This window comes from Mauremys reevesii, linkage group 3, assembly GCF_016161935.1.
Source record: "Mauremys reevesii isolate NIE-2019 linkage group 3, ASM1616193v1, whole genome shotgun sequence".
In the NCBI taxonomy this organism is placed as follows: Eukaryota; Metazoa; Chordata; order Testudines; family Geoemydidae; genus Mauremys; species Mauremys reevesii.
Window position 1 is genome coordinate 103,960,674 of NC_052625.1, and position 23,539 is coordinate 103,984,212.

General features: G+C 41.6%; 1 protein-coding gene across 7 annotated transcripts in view; it reads left to right on the plus strand.

Annotated features, from left to right (window-relative positions):
- HIVEP2 (HIVEP zinc finger 2) overlaps positions 1–23,539 on the plus strand; it is a 170,791-nt gene that overhangs the window by 105,644 nt on the left and 41,608 nt on the right. For 5 of the 7 annotated variants that reach the window (XM_039530259.1, XM_039530258.1, XM_039530261.1 and 2 more), the window contains one exon: positions 355–452. The gene's annotated coding sequence lies outside the window, so the exon portion shown is untranslated. Of the gene's footprint in view, positions 1–354; positions 453–4,647; positions 4,666–21,073; positions 21,130–23,539 lie in introns of those variants that run through there. The other 2 variants (XM_039530263.1, XM_039530264.1) reach the window with 2 other exon arrangements.

The window sequence follows — 23,539 nt, forward strand, 5'->3', positions numbered from 1 at the left end:
GCTTGTGTAGATTTTGCAGGTTAAATTTGGGTGCCTGTGTTTGAAAATGAATCCATCTATGTACCTGTTGGCCCTATGTATCAAGTGTCTTCAGCACTGAAGAAACTTCTCATGTTTATTGTAACCCAGTGCACGTTGGAAACCCCAGCAGAGATACAAATTGCTTGTACTATGTTACTCGCAGAGAAAACCCCTTACATGTTGTAAAAAAATGGCAGTGACTGACTCATTGTGGTGGTTGTATTTATTTATACAGCCAACATCACAATGCCATTATGTTATCAAATAAAACAGCAGGCTGGCTTTTCCGTAGTTTTTAAACCTTTTTTCCCCCAAAATTTGTTTTCTTAATAGGTGGAGACTATCATAAAGAGCCATATTTACTGGAGTAGTGAACCAAATTGCCTTGATTGGAACCATTATTCACTTGCACCTTTGACATCATCAACCAGGTAAGAGAAAAACAACAGAGGACGCACTTAGATTTAACTGTGGCAATGGGCCTGACTGTACACGTCTGGGTGAACATTTCTTTTCAGTCTTATAAGGTTTATGTGGAATTCACTCACAACCCTAGCAAATTACACTGAGTTCTGTCTAAATATTTCACGTACTTTTGTTATAAGTAACACCAACTATTGCTAGAACTGAAAGAGATTAAAGAAAAAGTACTTACTCTGTTTTCTGAGTTAGTTGACTTAGTGCATTTGGCAGCACTTTCACAGTTTTCCCGGCATAATCAATCAGTTACTTTCCCCTCGGTATGTGGTTTTTTCACACAGTGTCAAGGGAGAACATTTTTTTTAAACCAATAGGACAATGTGATCGTAAAACCACAAAAATTGGCAGGGAGACTCAGGACCTGAAAATACCTATAACTCATTTTCTAAATTAACCAGATTATAAACTGATGATATCCCTTTAATTCATTGAGCAATTACAGTGCACTGTTTGTGACATTGTTGTGGTAAAGGAACTCTTATTGCTCAGTGTCCTGTACATAGTGATCCCCTGCAGTTCTGGAGTTACCCATTACATCAGGCAGGGTAGTCAGTGGTTCAGAAGATTATGTATTAATTCTGTCTAAAAATTCATGTCCATTACGAAATGCATTTAAAATTATTTTCATTGCTATCATAGGCCTGTGACTATGAGAAAATCTTTTTTTCTGATGTTCCTATTAGTATAGCCATCCCCAAACTTTCAAGTCTGAGTCAGTCCCCCCCCCCCCAAAATCATGACATTAGCTTTAAAAGAATGAGATTTGACAACAATAAATGTTGGGTTCTTTTTATGTACCCTTTCAGGTTTTGAGCTTGCAGGGTTCAGATGAGTCAAATTTTCAGGATTCATCTCTGAAATTATGAGGGCCAGAAACATACTTCAAAAATAATGAAAGCTGGGATTGTCATGTAATAACATGACTACAGGAGATGGGTCTTTAAGAAAAATATCAAATATTGTGACATAGAATTGCCAGAGTCGTCAGTACTGTATCAATAGTCCTGGACCTATGAGAAAAGTATGTTTTATTCTGTGCATTAGTGGGAGGGTTTAAATGAGGATAAGCTATGTGAACTCATTCCTTGAACTGTTCCCAAAACTTCCTTGAGGTTTGGGCCCCAATCATGCTAGATCATAGAGAAGACTCTCTGCATGTGGGTCTCTCCATTTCTGCACAGATGATGAGCTCAGCTGTCTGTTTTGCATTGTTCCCTTCCTCCTTCCCTCCTCCTAGAACCAGTAGAAGCCTTTTTGCACAGCCTGGGGTCAGCGCTGGAGGAGGGGGGTGTAGATTGAGCAGGCTGGATGTGGGCAGGGGACGACACATTATCTCATCCAGAGGGCCTGTGGAATTACTTTAGGAAAAAAAGAACCCAAGCTGCGTTTACCTATTCTGCTGTCCCCACCCAGTGTCCCAAAAGATTGGAGAGCAGTAGCAGTTGGGAAAGCGCTGACAATGAAAACGAAAGCAAAATAAACGGAACTCCTTTCTGAAGAAGAGAGTCCTGGCTGTGTTCTGACTCACTATGGTAGCACAGAGAAAGGGCACCAACAGGGCAGAATATGAATGGCAAATTGAGCTAATGGTGATTTGGGGTGAGGGTTGCACATCAGCATGCAGGAGGGCCGTGGCCGGTCCTTGAAATGGGGTTGTAACATACATTTTTCCAGAGACTTTATGGCACTTCTGTAAATTGGGGCCCTTATTGCTGTAGCTCCCTCATGTGCTGAAAACTCTCTCTGATAATGAGTTGGCTGATAATGGCATACTTTTCTTTTTCTGTTGGGAGCGACTGAATTTTAGAATAGATGCTCTCAGTTAAGGTATTTAAGGCTATGCTATTGGTGCTGTAATAATATGTGTTATCCTGTGTGCTAATGATAGTAAAGTAAACACTTAATAACTGTAGGATAGTAAATATGGTGTGTGAGCTATAAAAAGATTCCTATTAACAAACTGAACCCTTCCTTGCCTGATATAAGGGCTAGATCTTGCAGTCTGACTGTAGTGCTGGCGCAGGGGGGCTGGAAAGCACATCTTCCCTCAGGACAGGTACATGCAATGCTACCAAGCCTGCAGCGTCAGATACCCCCTGGAAGGTGATGGCCTTCCCATCCAGGAGAAACTGAACTGTTGGTGTGATATTAAGTGCTCAGGCTCTAGTGCTGTGTGGTGTGGAGGATCCAGGTGCTCTTTGCTGTCTGAGCATTCTTACGAGGATGCTGGGCCTGATTCTCTGCTGCCTGACACCTTTTGTCATTTACACCTGTCCAAAGTCAATGCAAAGCAGGGTGGATAAAAATCAATTATTATTTTTAAAAAAATTTTAAAAATGGGTTTTTTAATATAATTTTTTTATGATAAAATGCTTTTTGAGGAAAAAACCCATCTAAAGATAGTTTTAATTAAGATACATTATAGCTCAAAGATATCTCATCATGGAATAGAGATTAGAAATTCTAATTCTATAGTATGAGATAATATAGCCATATAATGTTTAAGAAAAGTTTTGTAAATAAGTTCAAATAGTTCATGGATTAGGGACCCAATCTTATGGTGTTCCACAGGCTTCTGTATAGACTATTCAGATTAATTTTTCTATCTACCCAATGGGACTCAGTGCTCAGTCTAGAAGATACCATCAGCGATGCTTAGTTTTGCAGTTCTCAAACTGTGGATTTGTGTTTCCAGAGAGAACATGCTTGTTAACAGCAAAAATGTTTTAAAATAAATAAATAATATAGAGAGAGGTGAGAAATAACAGACCTCAACCCTATTGTCCCTCTGCAAATTTCTGTACACAGTCATTCCCTTACCTCTCTAAAAGTGCAAAGTTTCAAAAAGTTCAATGAACAGAAGATTGTTGCAGGCGGAATAGATCTGGACTAGGAGAAGAAATCTGGAGATAAATGTGAGAAGTGAGGGACAAATGCTTTTTTGTTAAAATATAATATGTTTGCTGTTGAAGAAAAATTCCAGAATACATAATGTTGTTGTTTTAGTTAAATAAAAAAATGTAGATGTGTCTGGTGATGTTCTCCTCCTAATACAGCCTGGCAAGAAAATCCTCCGAACATTAGTGATTAACCTATTGAATTGTAGATAGTTCACCTCCCAATGACTTCATAAATACCTGCTTCAATTACCTTTGGTAAATGAAATAACCAAACAGTCATTCATTTTCTGATATAGCTGTAAAACTAATCTGAAAAGTTTTCAAAATAAATCACTGTTTAAAAATGTATAGTGTGTACCTTCTAAAAATGAAACCTACATCTATCTCTGAATTGTGAAGAATATATATTAAGGTTATAACAACCAACAAGAATGCACTTGTATGTAGAAAACCATGATTAAATCGAGTCTTCCTGACTAGTGATTTAAATCATGATTTATTGATTTAAATCAAATCCACCCTGATGCAAAGTAGGTGTCAAATGACCTGGAAGCCCCTGGGGGATCAAGGTGTCTCTCCTTTGGGTTCTGGTCCTGGTCCTGGTCCTGGGCGAGACTGCCCATTGCCATTTGTTCTGGTGGGTCTGGGGGTTGCAGCCAACAGCAGGTCTGGGCTTCGTTCTCCCCATATTGGCATTAGGCCAAGTGGAGTGAATTGGAACTTGGGGCATAGAAGTGGTAGCAGCTGATGTTTTCCAGTCCTATTATTACTGTAAGATGGGGACATGCAGATTTCCTCCTCTTTCCCCAGAAAACCACTGAATGAGTTAATGGAACAATGGATCTACTTGCTGGCCTCCTGAATATCTAGGATAGGGGAATGGCACTCTGAAACAGGAGGAGGAGGGGGAACTAGTCACTGAGACTTGAGGTAAATGGGAGAGCTGTCTGCAGACTGAGCATTCCCATGGAATAAAATGACTTATCCTTTCCTCATGTGGCTGAACTGTTCTTTGGCACCACAGTTGACACAAGTTGTCAGTCTCAACAGGGAGGCCAAGTACTGAATGGACATGGAGACTGAATTACCCTCTCATACTCCAGATTGGCTCCGAGGCATACTGGCAGGGCAGCATGGGGAAGCTTGTTCTGTCACATCCTGTGCTACGCCTGTTCTGTGAATAAATAGAGGACACCGTTTTCTAGGGCTGTCAATACAGCAGTCTGCACAGGAACTAAGTTAGCTGAAAGATCTGAAAGAAAATGTATGTACCTTTCATATGTTTAATGTATGTCAAGCCGTTTCCTTATGATTGTAAGAAACAATATCAGTGTTGTAATTGCAACAAGATACATGACTGTGTATTTGTACTGTAATTTTTCTTCATGGACTTATTATGTTTCAGCTAATGACAAAAATATCCAGACTTATTTAATGAAACCTAATGAGTTAGCTTCATCTCTAGCAATATAAAATTTATGTATTTGCTACTTTCATTGTATGTCAGTGGACAGCTGAGTGATAGATGGCAGTGCATTAACATTTTGTATATTGGATGCATGTAGCCCCTGAAATCCTTTGGCACTGTGACCTACTGCTTTCAAATTAGAACAGAGACAGATAAGGATATTCTGAAGAAGAAATTCAATACTGTATTATGAAACTGAGTGCTTTAGAAAACTGGATTTTTGGGGCAGTATTTCATATACTTAGAGTTAGAAAACCGAGTACTACAAATACTGCCATATAAGCAAATGTGGTAAATTTTGTTGGGGTGGGGTTTGTTTGTTTTTTGTAGCCTTCATTGTACTAATTAACTAGTTAGTTTTCCTAGCTTAGAAATTCTGGGCCACATTCTGATAACTTTGCACGTGCTGAAGTCAGTGAAAATACTCATAGAGCTACTCAGCAATGAGTAAGAGCACCGGTGTCTGGCTCTTTGTGAATAGAGCTGTCTCTGAATCATATTCTCTAATGCACACTTCTATAAAAAGGGATTAAGTGAAACTAACAAAGGAACAAACAAACAAAAATACATTTTGTGGTAGCCAATGTGAGCTATTCTTCATCTATACTATCTAGATAAAGTGCTCTCTCGCTCTCTCTGGTGGTAGCTAATGTTCTCTTACCTTCAGTTATCATTGCTGCAAAAAACAAATATTTTTTATTTTATTCCTGACAGGATTAACAAGGTTACTAAACATTAGACACACCTGAAAGGATTAATTTTACAGAACCCTTACTACACATATGTACCTATTCATATATATATATATACATACACATACACACACATAGTATTGTATATGCTAGAAAACTCTAAATCTCCTGTGAAAATATCCGAAGGTTCAGAGGTCCACAGCCTCAAGGCGTATGTGATACACTATAACAGTTTAAAATCCTCCAGTGACATTTACATCAGAATGCTGTAACATACAATAATGTGACAAATATTATCAAGTGTTTCAACAGGATTAATATTTTAAACAAAGAGTTTGCATCCAATAATGTTGCGTAACTTTCCTGATGTGGTCTAATAATCCTTTGACCCATGCTCTGTCTCATGGAGGGCTTGTCAGAAAGTTTGCAAACTTACCTTTTAAAAATGGATCAAAACCAGTACACTAGGGAAATTCATGTGATGGCGCTTCTTCCCCTGACCCATTGATACGTTGCCAACTAGTTCAGAAATTGCAAATGTTTGAACCGGCCAGGAATCTCAGATCCATGTTAGCAGCTATCTCCAGATGGCTGCACTCAGTTTTGTACTGACGCTTTATAGATTCTCAGTGGCTGCATACTTGGAGTTATGAGGAGTATTGTTCCACTTGTTTTTGCCAGAAATGTACAATGCATTGGTTGATAGGTTGGGACACATGGTATAGCTCAAATAAAGAGGAGGTGGCAAAGGGGATAAAAATGGGAGGGGAAAGAGAGAAAGAAAAAGCAGCATGTTTTTCAGTAGAGTGTGTGTGTGTGTGCGCGCGCACACCCACACGCATGTGCAGTGAATTTCAGCTGTTTGACTGGCAAATGTAATTTGATTTTAAGTCATGATTTTAAGTCATGAACTTCATTGAGTTGTATCTAAGAAAGACACAGCTGAGCAATCTGCAGGAAGCAATCTTTTCCTAGAAATATGCAGCTCCAAACTGTACAAATTCTTCTGCCATTCATAAAATGTGTGTGCACTGCTAAACACAGACAGTCATTTACTGGTGAAGAGAGACTTGTGTATTTGCATCTTAAACAAAAGAACAACAAAAATGGAATGAGACTTTTAAAAGAAGAAAAAATGTATAATGTAAAGTTTATCTAATGAAGCACCAGTGATAAGGACAGTTCATCATTTCTGGTGCAGCTGTTTCCTGACATTTCTGCAAAATGTTGTGGAAAAATTAATGAAGGTTAGTTCAGTAATGGTTTCAAGCTTGGCTAGTGGAAAATATGACCATGTTTCTTTCCATTGTCAATTAAGAACAAGTTAGGCTATTTTTTCTATAGGGGAAGTGGTATGCAGTTTGCACTACACAGGAAATAGTAAACGACATCAGAGCAGCTGTGTGATAGCAACAGGTATGTGAAGAGTATGGGAAAGAGTCCCTCTCCTCTCACTTACCTTGGTTTTATTTAAGTGGAGTTATCCCTGCTTTACACTGGAGAGGAGAACCCAGTCTTGTAACCTGAGGCTGCTGCTACTCTTAAGCATGGCCAGTACTCCTCAGGATGTTTGACTCCAAAAATGTGTTTTCTTCATTGAGTTTAGGAAAACAAAATGTGTATGTGTCAGTAGGATTTGCATTCTGCTGTGTGCCTATAATTGTATGTTATCAATGTGTTATTCAAAGGAATACTCCTCTCTGAAGACAGTTGTAAGAGAAGTCAGGTGTAATGGGGATGGGAAGACTATATGACACACATGAAATGATCAGTTGCACAAACTGCTAGGGTTCATATCACATACACAGTGTGGTTTGAACGACTCCAACTAGCTCCTTTTAAGTAGGAAGCACAGGTTTCTTTAGCTGATCTCAGAATTTCATGCTGCACAAAGTAACCTCTCAACATCTGCAATTTTTATAACAATACCAATATGTCTTACAGTACACATGATATAAACCCCACTTCTCCAATTGTGCCACTCCTCCTGTACAAAACAACAATAAAGATGGCAGATCTGGCTGCAGTAAAGGAATTCTGTGGGTGGCATAGAGCAATTGTAACTGCTCATACATCAGCACTTCTGCTGACTACCAATTTAGGGTGTGTGGCAGCGGAACAGGGTGTAGCTGGGGCTCCCTTACTCTTGGCTGATTCCTCATGGCTGTTGTGGCCACTTGGGTGCCCTTGGCAGCAATTGTAAATTCAAGCAGACCACAGGCCGCTTAAATTTATGCCAGAGACCAGACAGGTGCCTAATGGCTCTAGGATTGGACTAGGGGGGCAGGGAACCGTGGCTTAAAATCCTCTTTGCACACTCTCTTCGGATTTGCACTGTGCAGTCCTTGGGTGTACCAGTAAATCAAGACCATAATCTTTGGACCATTTATGTACTTTAATTTATTTGCATTTAATATATCCAAACAGACTTGCAATACTTATTTTGTCAGGCAGGAGTTGCGTATATGACAGCATTAACTAAGCTAATCAAAATTGAATACTTTGGGTCAACTTCAGCTGTGGTGTAAGTGGACCCAAACCTCGCGTAGAGTTGTGCTCACTTACCTCAGGGCTGAATTTGGTCTGCTCCCTTATGTCTGTTTACTTCAGAATATTAACTCTCCCCCAAAATGCACATTGCTCCCCATTAAAACCAAAAATTTAAATGTACTATTTTTATTCCCCGTCATCCATCCTAGTTGTATGGGCCCCCCCTCCCCATTTCCTGCATTTTCCCAGTGGGCTGAATGTTGACGCCTACTGGCAGCATGTTATAGTGCTGCTCCTGCTGAGGACTTCCTGACAGAAGTTATTTGCCAGTGTTGACCACTGATTCAGCAGCTTGCTTTGCCTGAGCCGTGTAAGGTTCACCTTTATGTTTGTTTCTTTCCTTTTTCAGAAGTCAAAGGTTAGCTGGCAGATGAGCACCCAGAAGTTCTGCTAACTAATCTAATTGTAATACAACTTCTTTTCTTTTTTTAATTAGGAAAGCTTCAACAGCATTGAGACAGCTCTAGGTTTGGACTTCTAGACTCGAATCACACCTGGAAAAAGTTTTCTTGTGCTTAGTAGTAATGAAGCTGCGTGTGATTTGCTTTGGGATGGGTGAAATTATTTCACTAAATAATTTAATCGCAGAAAAATACAGTTTGGGATTGACCAAAACTGTTTGTGAATTTGATTTGAATTTGGTGAATAGTTTTGGCCAAAAAAAAAAAAGGGAGGTGTAGGGGAAATTCCAAAAAAAGTGAAAATGTTTCATTTTGACACTTTCTAAGAGAAACATTTTGACTTTTCATTTCTTTTGTTTCTAAATTCAGATAGATTTAACTAAAAAAAAATACAAAATAGGGTTTTGACACTTTTAATCCCCCAGAATTAATTGACACTTTTTGTTTGTCCCAAAACTTTTTTTTATTTTTCATTTTTCATTTCAGCAAGAAAAAACAAAAAATTGTTGTTACTCGTGTGCTTAGAGTAAGCATGTGGGTAGTGATTGTAGGATCTGGGCCTAAATCTTGTAACACATCCAATGTGGGAATTTTGAATGTATGCGTTCTGACATGAACTGTTTTCAGACTATTCAGAGTGAGGGTCAGGCATAGGGCTGGTAGGGAATTTTCTGTCAAAATGATTTGTTGATAGAAAATGCAGTTTTCACAAAATCAAAATTTTCTGTAGGCAAATTTCCAGTTTTGCTAACATTTTTCTGTTTTCTTTGTGAAAATCAAAATGAAATATTTCATTTTTGGTCAGTTTGATCCCAATCAATACATTTTGGTTTGTTGAACTGAACCAAAATGTTGTGCTTCAAGTCAGTTCAACATTCAACTATGTCTTCTTAATGTGCTGCAGTGACTCATGGAAGTGGTAGTTCAAGTGCTTCCATGCTCCTTTTTCTCTTTTATGGGCTGAACTTCTTGGCTGGACTACATCTCCCATGATGCACCATGGTCTTCCCTTTGACAAAAATGTTATTCTGTGCCGCTAACTTAACGTTAATATACTGGCACAGAAACCCAAAAGCCCACCTTTAACTATATGGCAGTAAGGCACCACATTAGATAATAATATATAAATGTGAGAATCAGTGAGCCGGAATATCACTAAGGTCTAGTCATCTTCCTTCTCAATCTTCTCTCTTTATTCTTTTCATATGATTCCTACCATTTCTGTAATATTCCCTTACTATGCCGCTTTTTTGTTTCTGCCACCCCGAATTTAACCAGATAATGTGATCCTGACTAGGTCAGCACTTTACTTTTGAACACTAACTGCTGGATCTCGATCTTGCTTTTGCTTCTGAGAGGAAGGGAGTAACGATTCCTAAACAGTCCAATTGGCTTTCATAGCAAAAACATCTGCTGGAAATAGGACTTGTTGTTGACAGTGTCTGTTAGCCAAGAGACCATGCTTTGTCCTCATCAGAGGGTGCTGCTGAACTCTTATTCATGTCAGAACTAGTTTCAGGAGGGATGGATCACTCAGCTGTCTGGAGAGTTGTAAGATAAAGACAAAAGACTGTAATGAAAGATTAAATCCAAAGTGGCATTGAGATTTCAACTTGGTTATGGATTCTTGTATTCATTATCAAATCTCTTGTCCATCACTTTGAAAGCCAGTTGTTTAGCTCAGTTAAGACTCTGCTATTACGTGAGTGCAAAGTACAGTTCTCCCTTACTGGAAATAAATCAACACCTTGGCATATTTAGGGTGTGTGCAATTTCCAAGTATCTCTTTGGGGCCGCTGAAATATTTTGAATAAAATCTTATGATATTAGCAGATTATATGCCAGAATAACAGTTTTGCTGTCAGGGTGTTATCTACAGGAACTTTTTCCTTGGAGGGTCGGGGGAGGTATGCATTTAGATGAAAATACACAAATCTGTTTGATTTTGTTTTAATTTGTCACTTTATGGCAATTCATGGTTTTGGTTTTTTTAGTAGTGTCTCTAAATGTGCATTGATAGTCACAAAGGGCAGGAAGATTAGGACATTACATTGTCTTTTTCTGGTTGGTGTATGAGGTATAGTATACATTAAAAACGAAAATGGAATTGCATAGTGTTTGCCTCCCATTAAAGCAGAGTCCATTTTTTATTTTTATTTTTGTTTAAATTAAAGAGCAAAAACAACATTCCTCTGCTTTAATCTACATTGATTTGTAAGTAAAAAAAATTTATATATTTTTTTTTCTCAAAATTATGTTTCCTAAAAGCATGTAAAAGAAACTGATGGATGTTCCATAAGTATGGACCTGGTAATCTAACCTTTTTTAAATATGATGCAACAGTTGTACTTAGGATATGCCCATATAAGTTATCAACATCCAAGAGAAAGTAGCCTGCTTACTTTTGTGACTTGGCAGTAGCTGGAAATCTGATGGCTTCAGCCTTTCTAGGCATGAGGTAGACAGAATGAATGTAAAGTAGTGTGGGATGGGTATTCAAGGAAAGTGTACAAATTAATTCTCAATTTTTAAAAAATCATCTTAAGGGAGATTGAGTGCTGACGTTGAACTATTAAATAAAAGTAGACCTGGTGTGAATTTTACCAAATGTAGGATAGAGTCATATACTTTGTCCTTGTTATAAGCTTCTTGGGGAAAATACTCCCACTCAGATAGAAATTCACTGTAAACAACTTTCTTGCTCTTATACTTGAAGTATTTTTGAAGATGCGGTAGCTCTTGGAAGGAGCAAAGTGCACTGTGCAATAACATGACCTTATGTTGCGTTGACATTTTTAGATTTGGAATGTGACATGCTGGAAACTGGGAGCGGTGGGTGGAAGTGGAGCTAAGCTGGAGCCTGGATGGCTGTGTTTGTGTGGAGTACTGTACTGAAACTGAATAATGCTAACTATTTATCTAGCTAAAATCAAAATCAAGTTGCAGATTGACATGGAGTTATAGTGTACTGCCTTGTGAGCTTCTAAGAATTTTCAACAACCTGGGCCAAAACAAAGGAGGCCACACTGAAATCTGTCAAACCCCAAACCACAGCCGCCCAACTTGCGTCAGAGACTCCTGATGCTGTAGCAGGTCAGCTTCCCCCACACCTGTGAGTCAGGAAGAATCTATTAAAGGAAGCGTTTATTGGATTCAGTCAGTTGGGAGATAGACAACGTGCAGATGTGGAAGACATTGTGGAAAACAAATTGGAGCCTTCGGCCACACAAATGACAGACTTGGAGGAACGAGTAAATATCACTGAAAAACAGAAGGACTCTGAGGAAAAGTAATTTGTTTGCACGAGGTAGCTTAATAAGATTTTAAACAGATCACCCTTCTTCCCACTAAAAGTATCGCAGCTCTCGAGCTGGAAACAAGGGGAGATCCAAAATTGAGAAAAGAAATATTAGGATGGTGGGCGTTCCAGCCCTGCTGATTTTGCTACTCAGGCCCTCCTAGATCTGAAGACTGAGGAACACACTGTCTGCATTTTCCTTACAATCTTCTGTCATTGGAGCACTAGTGTCAACTAGACTGGTGCCTGGCATTTCACCCAACCCAGCTCACTGTGGTGGATCTACATAACATAGTGTTTAAAATGCTAGTGACCAGAGCTGTCTTGCATACATTAGTGATACTATAGTATTTTCCTTAACATTTCCTTAACAATTTCCCCTATTGCTTTTACCAGTGGAACTTCATCGGTGAGAGCAACGGTAGGAAATTTGTTAGTATAGAGAAACCCTAGGTGTAACATTGTTACAAGTTCCCATTGGGACTTGACAGACCAACCTAGGATTTCAGTACTTCCATCATAAATAGATCAGATTATTGGGAGGAAAAACAGAAATGCTGAACACCACTTAGAGTTATTTTATTGATTGCCTGCTGGGAAAGTAGGCTTTGGGGCTTAACTAATTAATGTTTAGAACATGCTTTGAAAACCTTGGATAAAAGGCCCACATGGGCTGGCCAGATCCTGCAGAGAGCTTGACTGCTTTCAGTTCCTGTCAAAGTGAGTGATATATGAAAGCACTCAAGGGGATGCTTTCCATCTTGCAGAACTGGACTGATTCAGCTCCTATTTAAACCAGTGAAGGCTCTGGGATTGGGGAAGAGCTGGGGAAAAGCTTCAGCAGCTCCCTGCTGCTGGAGCCCTTTCCTGACACACTAAGGCCTTGTCTACACTACATAGTTTTATCAACAAAAGTCAGGTTTTGTCGATAAAACAGTGGAGGTTTACACACTACAAAGCTACTTCTGCCAACAAAACTCTCCTGCTGTGCTGACAAAAGAAAACCACCCCAAAGAGAGGCATAGATCTTTTTGCGGCAAAGTTATATCGACAAACTGTCAGTGTAGACACCGCACTTGGTTTTGTCACTGTAAATGGCCTCCAGGAGGTATCCCACAATGCCCACCCTGACCACTCTGGTCAGCAGTTCAAACTCCGCTGCCCCACATCCAGGTACACAGGCATCCACCCCTCCCTCTTTAAAGGCCTGGGAATTTTGGAAATTCCACTTCCTGTTTGCTTGGCGTGGTGAGCTCACATCAAATCTTCCCAGTGGACCACAGCAGCTCCATGCAGTAAATGCTCTTGTGCTTGGAGCACATTGAGTTGTTGGATCTGCTGGCCTGTGGTGAGAGGAGGCTGTGCAGTCCCAGCTCCATTCCAGCTGTAGGAACTTCAATGCCTACGGTCAGATTTCTCATGGCTTGTGTGATAAGGGCTACAGATGGGACATGCAGCAGTGCTATGCGATAGTAAAGGAACTGAGGCAGGCATACCAGAAGGCAAGAGAGGCAAACTGTTGCTCTGGTACTGTGATGGAAACCTGCCGCTTCTATAAGGAGCTGGACACCATCCTTGCCAGTGACCCCACTGCCAAGAGCCCTGTGGATACTTTGGTGGAGCTGGAGGCGGTGGACAGTGGATCTAACCCCAAGGATAAAGTTGTGGACAAGGAGCTCAAATTGGAGGCCGATGAGGAGCGCACACCTGTATCATTCGTGGCATGACGAGTCAGGACCTCATTTCCACTCCGGAAGGGTGTAGCCAGTCCTAGCAATCTGTCTCTGGTGTGCATGATGCAGGAGAGGAGAGTCCTGGTAAGTGATCTTTTGGAGTTGATGCTGCTTGGTTATATGAGGTAGAGCCTAGGTTCCCGCTAAGCTGTGCAGCCATACAGTAGGTGATCAAGGGCCATGCAGGCAGGGAGAGATGCCTCTCCCTTGGCCCCAGCCCTGGAGCTGCCGTGGCTGGGGAGACCCAGCCTGTGGCGAGAGAGGGCTGGGGGGAGTCCTCTCTCCCTGCTGCAGTCCTGGGGCAGCTTGCACCCCAAATCCCTCATCCCCAGCCCACTCAGAGCCCTCACCTCCTCATATCCCAATCCTCTGCCCCAGCCGTAAGCCCCCTCCCGTACCCCAAACCCCTCATCCCCAGCCACACCCCAGAGGCCAGACCCCCATCCAGATCCCTCACCCCCCAGCACCCCAACTCTCTGCCCCAGATCTGAGCCCCCTCCCACACTCTGAACCCCTCGGCCCCACCCCAGCCACGCATCACCTCCATATTGGTGCACATAACAAAATTCATTCCACACATGGATGTAAAAAAATTTGAGGGAACATTTGATAGAGCTGTCCTTTGCTTTATATGTTCTAGAAGTGAGTGAAGGGATAGAAATAGCTGTGATTGAGTGTGCTCCACATTCCCCTGAGCAGTTAAGCAATGCAGCAGAACAGTGTGTTAATGCACACCAAAATTTCACGGGAATCCTCCAGAGACATCTCTAGGAAACTTTCCTGCAGATACTCCCCAATCCTCTGCTGAAGGTTCCTTGGAAAAGCTGCTCTGTTCCATTTCCTGTGCTACTCGGCAATCACTTATGCAGGTACAAGAGTGGCATACAGAAGAGCAGCATAGGGATTGGGTCTGAACCCATACACATGCAGGAGATGCATCTGTGCATCCTTGTTTATCCCGGAGTGACATATCAGCTTCAATCACCCCGCATCTGTAGAAAATAGTGGCAGAATTTACAATATTGTCCCTAGTCACCTACATTGATCCCCTTAAAAAATCACGTAGACACTTTGCCTCAGCTTGAATGCCCAACCCTCCCAGCCAGACCGAACTCACCATGTTTAGGGTATTCGCCAAGATGTGTGCTTGCCAAGGGACAGTGAGAAAGTGATTGGTATGTTAAAAGAGGTGTATTTTACTATAGTGATTCATTACTGTGTGTGAACTAGCAGTCATTCTTCTGTGTATAGTTTCTTGTGCCCTTCAGAGGAACCTCTTATACACTGGTGGAGCACCTCTTCCAGATAAGGAAGCAACCAAGGCAGAGCAAAGAGGACATGTTCTGAGAGGTGCTACAATTCTCAGAGGCCGAAAAAAGAGAACGCAGGGAGTGGAGAGAGACCCTGAAGGAAAAATTTAAAATAGAAAGGCAGGACATAAAGGAGAGTGAGGAGCGCATTATAAAGGGCCAGGAGTGGATGATAAAAGTGATGGAGGAGCAAACAAAGTTGTTGAAGTCGCTAATCATGCCCCAGGCAGAACACAGGCGTGCTCCCCCACCCCACCCCCCGCAGCCAATACAGAACTGCTCTCCATTCCCTTTCCAAACTTCTCCCACATGTTCCTTGCAACTTCCCAGAATGTCTCAATACCCTGTTCACTCCACCCCCTCGGAAAGCTTCCAAAATGATAGCTGGACTTACACACAAATATGAGAGCCTACACTTCCCTGCACTGTTATCTCCCTTCCCACCAAGCCTTTTGTGTATGCTGTTAATTGGTATTTAATAAAAACAAACTCTCTGAAAGATAACCAGTCTTTATTTGTCTTCTTCTCGTAGTGGTTTGATCATTTGCTATGACCATGGGAATGTTTTCCTCATTTAGATCCAACCTGCCATAAAGGCAGCACCAGCACACTTTTAATTTGCCAAAGGCACATTCCATGGTCATTCTGCACCTGCTCAGCCTATTGTTGAAGCGCTCCTTGCTGCTGTCCAGATTTCCTGTGTACGGCTTCATGAGCCATTGGAGTAAGGGGTACACTGGGTTTCCCAGGGTCACTATGGGCATTTCAACATCCCCCATTGGAATCTTCTAGTTGTGAAAGAAAGTCCCTGCTTGGAGCTTTCTGTACAGGCCAGTATTCCTGAAGATGCATGTGTCATGCACCTTCCTGGAGCACCCCACCCTGATGTCAGTGAGACACCCAGGGCGATCTGCAAGCACTTATAATACCATAGAGAAGTACCCCTTCCTATTGACGTACTCCATCACAAGGTGGCCTGAGGCCAAAATTGGGATATGCGTGCCATCTATTGCCCTGCTGCGGTTATGGAATCTCATTGCTACAAAGCCATCCACTATTTCCTGCACATTGCCAAGTCACAGTCCTTCATAGCAGGATGTGATTAATGGCCCTGCACACTTGCATTAACACAGCCCCAATGGTCGACTTCCCCACTCCAAACTGATTCGTAACTGAGCGGTACCAGTCTGGAGTTGCGATCGCCATGTGCTTCTCCACTGAAAGGCAGCTCTCATTCTAGTGTCCCCATGCCGCAATGCTGGGGCGAGCTCTGCTCAAAGTTCAGGGAAGGTGGCTTTGCGCATCCGAAAGTTCTGTAGCCACTGTTCATCATCTCAGACCTGCATAACGATGCTATCCCACCACTGTGTGTTTATTTCACAAACTCAGAGCGACAGTCCACCATATTCAGCTGCTCCATGAAAGCCCAAAGTAATCTGGTGTTGTTTCTTTCCATGGCACACAGCAGGTCAGGCAACTCTGATTCCTGTTCAGACTGGAAGCTCATGATATATAGCATGACCATCCACGATGTGTTCATAACAGTGACCACAACAGTAGAGAGCAGTGCGGGATCCATCCTTTCAGACAGAGATGGCAGGTGCACAGTAAACAGGGGCTATTGAAAAACGCCGCGAAATGCAGTCGGAAGCCCATGGAACGCTGTGATGGAAAGAACTGCATCATGGGAGTTGAGCCCAATCCATGATGCACTGTGATCCACTCTGTCTTCCTACAACTCCTAGCTGTAAAAGGTGGCGAGTAGTACAGTGGGATAGCTACCCACAGTGCACTACTCTCACAGCACCAAGTGTGGATGCACTCTGCCTACAGAAGGGGCTTAGCATGAAGAAGCACAAACAATGTAATTTTACCAGTTTTTGATTGTCTGCTTAACTTGTGCCAATAAAACTCTGTAATGTAGACAAGGCCTAAAAGACTCCAGCAAAGGGAAAAGAGGGCATGGGGGGGCTCCTTACTGCCAGAGTTTTTCACTGACACATGTAGCGACACGCCACAGTGTGGACACAGACTGCTTTGCACTGCCGCATATAACTACACATACCCTGCATGCTGCTGCCAGGCGTGTGCAGTGTAGACGTAGTCTTAGTGTGAAGAACTGTACTTTAAATAATTATTTGCAAAGCAGTTCTCAGTGCACTCCTGTTACTTTACTAAGCAATTTTATATATTCAGAGTATGTCAGGTCCCATCTTAAAATTAGTTCTACAATGCACTCAAGATCAAGGAAAAAGATAAATTGTTATCCTGAAATATGACTCGATCTGCTTTGAGAAAATTTATGAGGGGAAAAACAGACTGATATCATCTTAGCTTTGAAGTTTTGCAGATCAGAAATAAGAGGCTGAATTTTGGGTCAAACATCTGTAATGCTCTCATGCTACAAAATAGTACCAGCTTGTGAAGATATGAACAGCAGTTCATCTAGCTTGTTCTAATGAACAGGGAGCACTTTGGAGGTGCTAGTAGAGCAATTATTTAGGATTCATGGTGTAGGAATGGCATGCAGGAGTGGCATCCAAGTGCTTGGGGTTATCAAAGAGATCAGAAATAGATCAGAAATAATTTTTTTTCTTAAATTTAGAGAGCAAGTGAAGTGTTCAGTTCAGATGATGAGCTGCAGTAGGGGAAAAGAATCAAACAAGGGTCTGTTGGTGGGTAGTAGTTGGGTCATGACTGAGACAGCTGCTTAATTCAGTCTAGCAGAGGTGTAGGTAACCTTTCTCCTGTATTAAGAAGATGCATCAGAAGAACTGTAATTTTGCAATTCTAGCTTCAGTCTCATAAGGGAGTAGAAGCAATCTCCTAGTGCAGTTTCAACTGTGGAATTCATGTGGTGGCAGTATTATTATTATTTATAATATTGTAGTAGCTAAGAGCCCCAATCATAGGCCAGGACCCCATTGTGCTAGGTGGTGTACAAACAGAACGAAAAGATCTTACAGTCTAGTAAGTGTCCTGAAATATTTTAGCTTCACCTTTTCTTGTAGGAAAGAAAAAATCTGAGCAATTAGAGTGCTCTGAGCCCATGTAAGCATTTGTGTTCTGCGGGTGTTTTGACTGCAGTGTTTGCTGTACTTTTTGTTTACCATAAAACAGCGTTACAGTGGCCTTCCCTGTTGGTGCTGGTGCAGCTCTGAGTGAAAAGAGGAGGCTAATATTAAATGCATCTTGAAGCATAGAGTAAGATCAGCAGTGGAAACCTGAGTACTGTTAACGATGAAATCTGAGTTTTGTTATTATCTTGTAGTTATTATTTCAGTCAGGCAGATAACTCATATTTCTCATCTTTTAATCTGAGGATCCCTGTTAAACTGATCTGTTCACTATAGCTTCTCTCCCATCACATCCCGTCTCCCCTTGTAATAAAAATAATAATAGCCAGACCACCTTATTGGCCTCCTTAGGGGTGGGGGTATGATCTTCCTCAGTGTAACAGCAAGATCAGTGTAAATATTAATAAATTAAATAAGAGGGGGACTGGGGCTGAGGGTAGGATATGTGATCAACAGATGAAAAAGCAGAATGTTAATTATACAACACACTTAACTTGTCCTGCCCTTTCACCAAACAACGAGGATGTACGTCAGTGTATAGGACAAGCTGTGCCTGTGGCGATGTAGTTCTCACAGCCAAACAGGTCTACTTTGTGGGGAAAAAAATTGCATTAGGAGCCAAGCTGCCTGCCTACAGTAACTGTCAATAAAACATTAATCCTTACCTTTGTGGAGATGATGTGTAGACTGCGCCTACTCCATTTCCTTTGGAGATTCTGGACTAGATTCAGAGATGACGTAAATGGTGGTGTACATTATACATCAGTAAGTGGGAGAGAAGTATAAATCGGTGAAAATGACACCATTCAAGGATAGGAAGGTGAGATTGTAGCAAGAAAAGCAGCCAACAGGAGGTTGTAAGAAGGTTTAAGATAGAGCAGCCCCTCACCATGTAATATCATAACTTCTTACTGCCTCTTGTTGGGTTCTGTTTCAACCTCAATCTTCTGTCCCTTAATGGTGCAAGTTACACCACTTACCCCCAGTTACCCACACTTAACATACATAACCATTTATGTGTTATGTGGCCTCTGAATTTGGCCTTTTATAGGAATATAAGAATTTCCAGACTACATCAGACCCATGTTCCATCTAGTCCATTATCCTGTCTCTTACTGTGACCAGTACCAGATGCTTCAGAGAAAGGTGTGAGAAACCTTGCAGTGGGCAGTTGGGGAATAACCTATCCCCAGAGAATGTTTCTTCCCAACACCCATTAAATAGAGACCTAGCTTTCACCCTGAAACAGAAATAGAAGTTATGTACTCTTGGCCATACACTATTTAACATTTTTATCAATGACCTGGAAGAAAACATAAATTCATCATTGATAAAGCTTGCAGATGACACTAAGAAGAGGGACTGGTAAATAATGAAGAGAACAGATCAATGATTCAGAGCGACCTGAATTGGTGAGCTGGGTGCAAGATAACTAAATGTAAATGTATACATCTGGGAACAAAGAAGGTAGTCCATACTTACTGGACGGGGGCCTCTGTCCTGGGAAGTAGTGACTCTGGAAAAGACTAGGGGTCATAGTGGAAAATCATCTGAATATGAGCTCCCAGTGTGACAATGTGGCCAGTGCGATCTTGGGATTTGTAAACAGAGGAACAGATAAATTTTTTACCTCTGTATTTGGCACTGGTGCAACCACTGCTGGAATCCTGTGTCCAGTTCTGGTGCCCACAATTCAAGAAGGATGTTAACAAATTGGAGAGGGTTCAGAGAAGAACCACAAAAATGGTTAAAGGATTGGAAAACATGCCTTAGAGTGTATGTCTACACTGCAATTAAACACCCGCGGCTGGCCCATGTCGGAGCACTCGGCTTGGGCAATTGGCCTGGTCGGCTTGGGCAATGGGGCCATTCAATTGCGGTGTAGACATTCAGGCTTGGGTTGGAGCCTGGACTCTGGGACCCTATGAGGGGGGAGGGTTTGCATTGCAATTAAACAACCCATAGCCCAAGTCCACTGACACAGGCCAGCCGTGGGTGTTTAATTGCAGTGTAGACATTCCCACAGTGATAGACTTAAGGAGTTCAATCTATTTTGCATAACAGAGAAAGGGTTTAACAATATCCAATGTCTGGAAGCTGAAGCTAGGTAAATTCAGACTGGAAATAAGGCACCTTTTTAACCAGGAGGGTGATTAACCATTGGAACACCTTACCAGGGGTTGTGTTAGATTCTCTGTCATTGGCCATTTTAAAATCAAGATTGGATGTTTTCCTAAAAGATATGCTCTAGTTCAGTGATCCCCAACGCGGTGCCTGTGGGGGCCATGTGCATCTATGTGCGCCCGTGTCATGGCCGACGGACAAGCATCTGCCGAAATGCCGCTGAAAAGCAGTGTCAGCAATAGGCATTGCCACCGAAAAGCGACGCCTCTTGACATTGCCATTTCTCGGCGGCATTTCGGCAGATGCTTGTCCGCTGGCCATGGTCCTCGCTGGCTCGTCGTCCGGTGCCCGCCACCTGGAAAAGGTTGGGGACCGCTGCTCTAGTTTATATAGGAATGATTTGGGGGGAAGCTCTGTTATACAGGAGGTCAGACTAGATGATCACAATGGTCCTTTCTGGATTTATAATCTGTGAGGGAAAAGCCCTTGTCAAAAGGGAAAAAAAAAACCCATAAAATGTTTTTGTCTTATTTATCTTCATCATCTCCCTCTGGGCCAGGTCCTGCTAAGGGAGCAGGAGCTTTTCAGTTGGGCCCCTGCACATCATAGCCACACTTACCCTTACCCTCCCTTCTGCAGAGGTCCTGAATACTCTAGCAACCCTAGGGCTGCAAGCCTTGTAGATTGTGGGGGAACTCTGTGCCTTCCTTCCTAGCTCCTCCTCCCACTCCAGGAGAGGAAGATTTCAAGCCCAGCTGATAACTCATTTTCAGGGCTATCAGCTGCTCATGTTTTTGGGGTTTACATCTCCCCTTTAGGGACCAGTAGGGCTCACTGTCAGCCGTGGAGACCCACCTTACTGGTGTGTAGTTGGGAAGGCTTTGCACATGAGCACGACCTCCCCAATTTAATCTCCGCAGAGCTACAAGGGGAGTCATGGAAACTGTTGCTTGGCACAGAGAATACCCCCCACAAGGATTCCACATGCAGTTCACAGCTGTGGAGTCGGAATGGGCTGTGAACTGCTGCCTGGAGTTTGCAGCCCACTGGTTCTGTGCCGCAGAGTGTGTAGGGGGTAGGATTTGTTCCATACTGTACTTACTATCTGAGAAAATGTTTTGTGTGTTTTTAAAATCCTAGATTCCTGCACACACATAGTACAGTTAGATTTAAATTTTGTCAATATTCAGTCACACTATGTTTTCATTTGATTTTATCTTCTGTAAAATCATAAGACTTTCAAAAGATCTTTATCTTTATCTTTCAAAAGATAAAGAGTTAAAAGGACTGGCAGCCTATTTCCATTGTCTTGATATAATTTTAGCTCTGACTGCTTGGCTGAGGCAATACATTCAAAATCTGGTCACTGTGCCTTCAACATTATAATTTAAGTACCAAATTGTGGCTTTAAGTATGTGGCTGCTATTAACTTCATATATATCTACAGCCAGAGCATGGCCCCAAGTATTTAAAGATTACTAATAATTATTTTACATTCATATTTGCTCCTACATAATAATATTGCTGTTAATTTCAGATCAGAATTTCATTGGCGGTAGAATAACAGCATCATCTAATTTTTCTTGCATTACAATGTTTATCTGTTCTGGTAAAAAAAACATCACTATCTATTACCATTTACTGCTAAGGGAGAGGATAGGAAGGCAAAGCTCCGATTAGGCACAAACAATGGCGTTACCAGAAGGAGTTAATCACATGCATCAAGAAGAGAATATACTCCTAAATTTTCCATTGGAGTTAAAGTTAACCAAATGAACATGTTACTTCCAGTTAAGTTTGTTTTATTTTAAAATATTGACAAAATAATGATGTAAGGCCAGAATAATCATTTATTTGCATCAATAGCGATTTATATCGCACACTTCCCCCCCCCCCATTTACTGTGAATTCTGTATTTGTGATCAGCTGTACATTTTTGTTTAACCTGAGGTCAGAAATGATTGATGTGAGGTATTTGTATCCACAGAAGAGGAATGAATAATAATGAAACAAACCCCCCATGCAGACATAAGCAGAAGGAGTCATAAGATTAAGTAGAGCCATAATTGTAGAAAAGATCACTTTCTTGCACAGCTCATTTGAAAAAGGTACTTCCAGAAATACTTTTGCCCTAGTACACTTCAAACAATTACAGAGATTCTTAAGGGACCTCTAACCTTGACCGACTTATCTTTACATTAGTGGTAACAAGGCATGAGCATCCAAAAGCGTCAAGGTACAGCCAAGAGATTTGGGCTGTAAAGCCATTGACAATTTTATAAGACATAATATGTAAAATTTTCAAAGTTCCTGCCACCCACCTATTATGGGTGGAAGACAGTGGGGCTGGAAATCTCAGTGTGACTGATCTGTAACCCTATACGCACTGAGCAAAGTCTGCCGGTCTACATCCAGTGTAGAAATCATCCGTGACTCATACCAACCCTCATATTTCCGGGCATAGGGCGGTTACTTGGCTACAGCTATGTACAGTCGGTTGAGCATACTGCTATTTAGCTTAACAAAGAGACAGTTAAGTGGTGACTTGATTACAGTCTATAAGTACTTATATGGGGAACAAATATATGAAAGTGGGTTCTTCAGTCTAGCAAAGAAAGGTATAACATGATCAAATGGCTGGAGTTTGGAGCTAGACAAATTCAGACAGGAAATAAGGTGTACCTTTTTAATGGTGAGAGTAATTAATCAGTGGAACAATTTACTAAGGGTTGTGATGTTTTTCTAAAAGATCTGCTCAGGGAATTATTTTGGGGAAATTCTTTGGTCTGTGTTATAGAGGCAGCCTGACAAGATGATCACAATGGTGCCATCTGGCCTTGGAATCTATGAGTCTGTGAAAGCTCTTGAGTGCTAATCCCAACTCTAGCCATTCTGTGCCTCAATATCCCCGTGCATAAAATGGGAATAGTACTTAACTCTCTGAAGATTCATTTGTTTGTTAATATTTTTACAGAGCTTTGAAAATCCCCAGTCCTAGAAACATACCTGAGCATAGTGCTTACTACGCTGAGTAGTTCCATTGGGTCTGATTGTCATTTACACTAAGCAGAGGCAGTGCTAGACCATTGAGGGCCCTAAACAGGAGTATTTTGCCCCCATCACAATCATAATTAATAATATTAAAAGTCAAATAGAGGCCCCCTTGAGCTGCTCAGGCACCTAAGCAATTGCTTAGTTTGCTTATGCCTAGTGCCGGCCCTGATACTTAGGTCACTGTACATCACTTCGGCAATGTAAAGAGATCTTAAAGTGGGAGTGAATTATATTCTAAAGTGGTGTAATGCAGCCTTAGCGTACAGTAGAACCTAAGAGTTATGAAAACCTTGGGAATGGAGGCTGTTCGTAACTCTGAAATGTTTGTAACTCTGAACAAACCGTTTTGGTTGTTCTTTCAAAAGTTTACAGCTGAACGTTGCCTTACTATAGCTTTGAAACTTTTCTATGCAGAAGAAAATGCGGCTCTT